The sequence below is a fragment of the Meriones unguiculatus genome, chromosome 18, assembly GCF_030254825.1.
Source record: "Meriones unguiculatus strain TT.TT164.6M chromosome 18, Bangor_MerUng_6.1, whole genome shotgun sequence".
Classification (NCBI taxonomy): Eukaryota; Metazoa; Chordata; class Mammalia; order Rodentia; family Muridae; genus Meriones; species Meriones unguiculatus.
This window is the reverse complement of record NC_083365.1, coordinates 23,429,238-23,435,237: the sequence shown is the minus strand read 5'-3', so window position 1 is coordinate 23,435,237 and position 6,000 is coordinate 23,429,238.

Sequence of the window (6,000 nt, the reverse complement as noted above, 5' to 3'; positions counted from 1 at the left end):
TCAGGTTCTCGTAATCAAGTGTTTCTGCCTGATAAATCACCTCCCAGCCACTCTCTCCAGTTTTTATATGGGGTGCTTTGTGAGGCCCGTTAAAATTTTTTCACATGGCTTGGTGATGTGATGGAGGAAGACAGCTCAGGAAATACAGAGCTGGGAAGACTGCAGGTGATCTCTGGGGTCTTCCCTTTTTAAAGAGTTGACTTCCAAAATATGTGCGACGTGAGAACTACATAAACCAGAAAGAAACAAAATTTATGTCTGTCACGCTGCAGTCATCCCACGCTAAGTTCTCATTGGTCGTATTTTGCACAAAACAATCTTCAGTTCGTTTCTATATATTCTCTCTCTCTCTCTCTCTCTCTCTCTCTCTCTCTTTATTTACTTTCTACTGTCCTCATTTTGAAAACTGCTCAAAGCCTGTGTGGACCTCTAGAGTGGACTTCAGTAAACTGAATTGCTCTGTATTTGTTCTTAAATTTTTTGCATATATTTCTGCATCATTTTGAGGGCGATACCCCCCAAAACAGTTAACATTCAAATCGACAGAAAATGCCATTTTTTTTTCTACGCTGTGTTTTCTACCGGTCTGTGTTCTTCTGTAGATATTCTTTTTGTATAGTGTTATGCTTTCAGGAGTAATTCATAAAGAGTTTTTGTAGAATGAATGTATTTTACACTAAAATTTCCCCTGGTCTTATTCCAGGGTGGGGACATATGGCAATGTTGATTTTGGAGTTAGGTTTTGTTTTTGTTTCCTGTCTTTCCCCGCTCTTGACACCCTCCTTCTGAGTGGAGTCGGATTTGCAGGACTGAGAACAAGCCCACATTGCATTCCATCTGGCACTCCATCCACCAGATGCAGTGCCCCCTTCTTCTCACCATGAGCTCTTGCCAACTGTAACAATGTGCATTGATATCGCAGACCAAACCCAACAGCCCTTTCTTATGCCATTGAAAACAGCATCTAGGGGATGCTCAGAATGCCACAGATTCCTCATAGCTCACTTCCCCAAATCTTCCTAGTGGGCATAATTACCGTGCAGATTTATGTTTGAGAAAGTGAGCATCAAAAAGTTAGTTTTTCTTTTTCCCCCAGGTCACTTCAGAACTAACCTGCCTTAAGATTTCCACTCCAACACCCTCTTCCAGGGTCTGAAGTTGACAGCTATTTAGGTCCACTAGGTGGTGCTGGTTATCTGTTGAAATGATTGCCTCCGCCTTTCAAAAGCTCTTGCTTTCCTAGGATGTTAGGTGTGACCTAAGAGACCACTGGACTGAAATTTCAGGTCCCTTGACTGTGCTTGTGTGTATCTTTAAATAGCCGTTCAAGTGGGAGAAGTGAAAATCAGATCTGAAAATAGTAGTAAATATTATAAATAGCTTATAGCAACCATTTGATGGTTTTAGAAAAACAGGAAATTCACACACTCATTTATATAAAAACAGCAGATGTGCAAAGTGTGTTTCATCCTACTTCCTCTTTTTCTACCAACTTCCAGCAACTTCAGGTCCAATGTGTCCACAGCGTGGTCCACATAAGCAAAGGTGAGCAAGGGCATAAGTCATGTCTAAAAGAACGAAGCCCAGGAAACAGGTCATCTCGTAAGATGCCGTGGTGTCATTTTTAGCAACTAGACCTGAACTAAACCTGCTTGGTCCCTCCTCCCCGATGCTGCAGGAGCCAGCATTTTAGCCAGTTACCATAGTGATTCTGGGTCAGCTGGACCCTGAACTTTTTGGGGAGCCGGTGATGGGGGAGTCCGTGTTTCAGGGGGTGAGTGATGAGGTTGCTGCTCCCATGGAGCCCTCCTGGAGATGCTTCCACTAGAGGGCCGAACAGTGACATTAGGTACTTGCCTCTGTGAAAAGAAAGGTAGGAACTAGGAAATGTTTTGCCCCTCCCACTTCCTTCATTCTGTACCTTCCCTCTCTTTTTCCTCTCTACTGTGGATGCCCATATTAGATGGAATCAGGTCTTGGTCAATGGATACCTTTACTTTTTGAAAATTCTGTTTGTTTGTTTGTTTGTTTGTTTGTTTGTTTTTAAGGTTTAGTGTTTTCCAATGCTTATTGTCCCAAAACCATAATAAGGACTTCGGATTTTTTTTTTTTTTTAAGAAGAAAGGAATTAGTACACGCATTGTTACGTGACCTTCTGTTGTTCAAGGGCTGTGACCATGTCAACTAGAGCTTGCCAGATGGTGAAGATAATAACTCAGGCTCACACACGGGTGCTTACCCCCCCAACAACACACACACACACACACACACACACACACACACACAGAGAGAGAGAGAGAGAGAGAGAGACAGAGAGAGACAGAGAGAGACAGAGAGAGAGAGCTATGTGTTGCAAAGGCTTGTTTTTAAGGATGTTTTTATTGCTGTGTGTGTGTGTGTGTGTGTGTGTGTGTATGAGTGAGTGAGTGTGCCCTTGAACACATGTGGGTGTCTTTAAAGGCCAGAAGAGGATATCTGGTGCCCCTAGAGCTAGAGTTACAGGCAGTTGGTAGTGGCCCAGTGTGGGGGCTGAGAACTTCCCTGTGGTCCTCTGTAAGAGCCCTTAGCTCCTAACCACTGACCCAGCTCTCCAGCCCCTAGAGATCTGTTTTCGAAAACATCAACTCAGCGAAGATGAAGCTATGTTCTGATTTCCGCTGTGACTTGTGGCTGGGGGACGGGGGTCTTCTCAGCTCTATCCTCCAGAGAGCAGCTTGCCAGGTGCCTCCTTCAGAGAAAGGGATGGGGGTTTCTCTTCTCTGAGGGAGACCCCACAGGGACACCTGCTTAAGCTTCTCATTGTGCCGCCTGCGCAACCACCTGTACAGAATTAAAGAGCTGCCAGCAACTGCCCGAGACAAGCCGCAGGCAGGTAGGTCTCTTGCTGAAACCAACTGAGACGGCACAGTGCTGTTTCCAGTACGTCCCCACTGCCAGGAGAGTGGGTGCGACTCCCGCTGCCCACGAATAACGCCTGAGGAGAAATTTGATGACTTCGTGGCAGCCGTCAACCCTGGGATGAAAACCAACACAGGTGCCAGGCTGCCTGCGGCTCGCCTACTGGCAAGCTTGCCGCGGAATCCAAAATGGAACTAACCCCATCAGAGCTTTATTTGTTCCTTGAGTTCTGTAGCTTTGCTCTGCGAGATAAAATGCATAAAATGGGTTCTGTATTAGCTACCCTTGCTTCGTTCTACCTGATGGAAGCAACCTAAGAAAGGTTGATTTGGATTCATGGTTTGAGGAGATCCAGCCCACCGTGGCGGCGAAGCATAGCAGCGGAAGTGTGGAGTGGCTGGTTACTCCCACTCAGGATGCTGGGGGACATGAACGCTGGTACATCTTCTTCTTGGTCCTTCTTTAAAATAAAATAAAATAAAATAAAATAAAATAAAAGAGGCTTTTTCTCTCGGGGCTGGAGAGATGGCTCAGAGGTTAAGAGCACTGTCTGCTCTCCCAAAGGTCCTGCGTTCAATTCCCAGCCACCACATGGTGGTTCACAACCATCTATAATGGGATCCGATGCTCCGTTCTGTCATGCACATGTACAGGCAGGCAGAACACCGCACACGTAATAGCTAAATTAAAAAGGTTTTCTCTCCTACATGATTGGTTCTAAATCCTGCCAGGCTGGCAAGAAAGCTCAAGCATCAACTGTCATCAGTCATGTTAAAATGAAGTGTCAGGGTATGTTATGGGAAACTTGACCATGACATAAACCTCTGTCCTCATTTCACTGTCAAGTTAAGGAAAAGAAAACAATTACCATAGCACGGTGACGACATATGCAAACCAACACTAAGGGTGTTAAGCAGCAATGCATAGGAATAATTTTTCTTTGAGGTAACATCTCAGAAAGAAATAATAAGTCAACAGCCCAAGAGACCTGTTCGTCAGTGAAGGTCAGGCTGCCCCATCTTGGTGCTCTTAACCAGCTTGCATTCTGCATTTACTTTTAAGGGCCTTTTAATATATATATATTTTTTTTAATTCAAAATTACGTTTCTCTCTGAACTCACACTGTGTCATCTTGATAAATGTTGATCATGACTCCTTATTTAATGGAGTCTGCTTTGTTTTCTCTTCATTTTTACTTATCATAACAGACAAACCTGGATTACCATTCTAATTGATGTTTTATCTTCCCAGGACTCAACCTACGGTCACACAAAGCCACCTTTTACAGCTTGCTTCACTGGATGCTGGTTCTTTCTCTGCCAAGAGCTGCTTGGCCAGAGGCCAGGCTCTTAACCTTGCCCAATCTGTTTGTTCTGCTAATACAATAGAGGAAGTTTGTCTGGAGAGCAGAGGCAGCCTTGAGTGTGGGAAGTCCTAAGAGAGTGTGCATTGTCTGACAGGGGCACAGCCATGTCAGAGACCCCACGGCCTCAGACTCAAGAGAGTGGCAAAGCTCCTCCTGACCCCAGGTGGGACTCAAAGGGCCAGCAAAGATGTCCTCCGGTCTGTGTGCCAGAAATGTCCACCATAGTTTCCTCCCGCTGGATGTCTAACCTGCCTCCTCGTTATCTGTATGCAGCAACCCCAACTCTGTGCTCAATTGTTTATGATAAACATGCTGAGCTTCCGGCGTGCTGGGGTTTCTCCAGCAGAGGCAACAGTCCTCTCAAGCCCAGCTTGTCTGTGTGTCTGTGTGTTTGTTCTTTATTCCCTTGCCACTCCACCTGGGTTCGTACCTGGAGCCACGCTAGACACAGCTTTTCCATTTCTTCAGTCTGGAGTCAGTGTGGTATGCTGCTTTAGGTGGCCTCGGCTCTCTTTGGAAATGGAAAGACATTCACAACAACCTAAGAGGTACCTGCTCTTCAAGCGAAGCAGCAAGAAACATCCAGGTAGCAGGAAAAGCCATCATTCTTGCCTTCTGTGATCATCTAAAAGGGAATTCAAAACAAAGCTCCGAGGAACATGCACTATTTGTATAGCACAAATTAAAAGAATAAAGGTTGGCCTATGTTTTTGTGTGTGAGTTTTGTTTGTTTGTTTGTTTGGGGGGGTGTTTGTTTCTGTTTTCAGTTTGGTTTTTTGTTATTGTTTTCAAGACAGCATTGCTCTGTATAGCCCAGGCTGCCCTGGACTCACTTTGTAGACCAGGCTGGCCTCCAGCTCACAGAGATCTGTCCTCCTCTGCCTCCCCAAGTTCTGGGATTACAGGCGTGTGCCACTGCGCCCGGCTGGTTTATGTTTTATGCATTGTGATCCGCCTTTATGAAAAGCAAGCCTCTTCGCACTTCCGGCTTCTTTATCGGTTCTTGGGATTGTTAACGCCTAAAATGTTTTCTCATTCTGTGGCAGTAGAGAGCGTAAAGTGGGATTTTTATAGTTATTTGCTTATTCATTTAGTGCATGTGTGTGCCCATGCACAGTTGTGCCTATGTGTGGAAGTCAGAAGGCAACTTGTGAAAGTCGGTTCTCTCCTTCCACCACATTGGCTCTAGGGATCAAATTCAGGTTGCCTGGCACCATTACATGCCAGCCGTCTCACCTGCCAGAGAAAATACAGTGTTTTGGAGACGCCATCTTGAACTTCAACATGCCATTTGAAATGCCTGTTGAGGGTTCGAGTCTCAAACGTTAAACATCAAAGAGTCAGCTTTCCTGCACTCCAGCTCTGATGGTGGAGCTTTTGAAACCTGCCCGGGATTTTTCTGCCCCGAGTTTCAGGTGATTTTACACTTGGGCGGCCCCCTCGAGCTCCTGCATTATTGGATTCTCATCCTCGGAGCCTTTGCTCCGAGTTAAGTGCTTCTGCAAACTGTTTCTGTGCAAGTGAACCTGCAACACGTCTTTTATCGTGCTCAGAGCTTCCAGGGAGGGCTGCAGTTAGACGCTCACATAAATCCTCTCCAACTGCTCCCCTCTCTCATTTTTAGGTAAAAAGTGTCAGAAGTCAGGGCACTTCTGGTTATAAACTATATGATACCCGTTTACTGGTCCCCAATAAATAGCAAGGACAAATAAAACCCACGTTAGGAAAATGTTTGT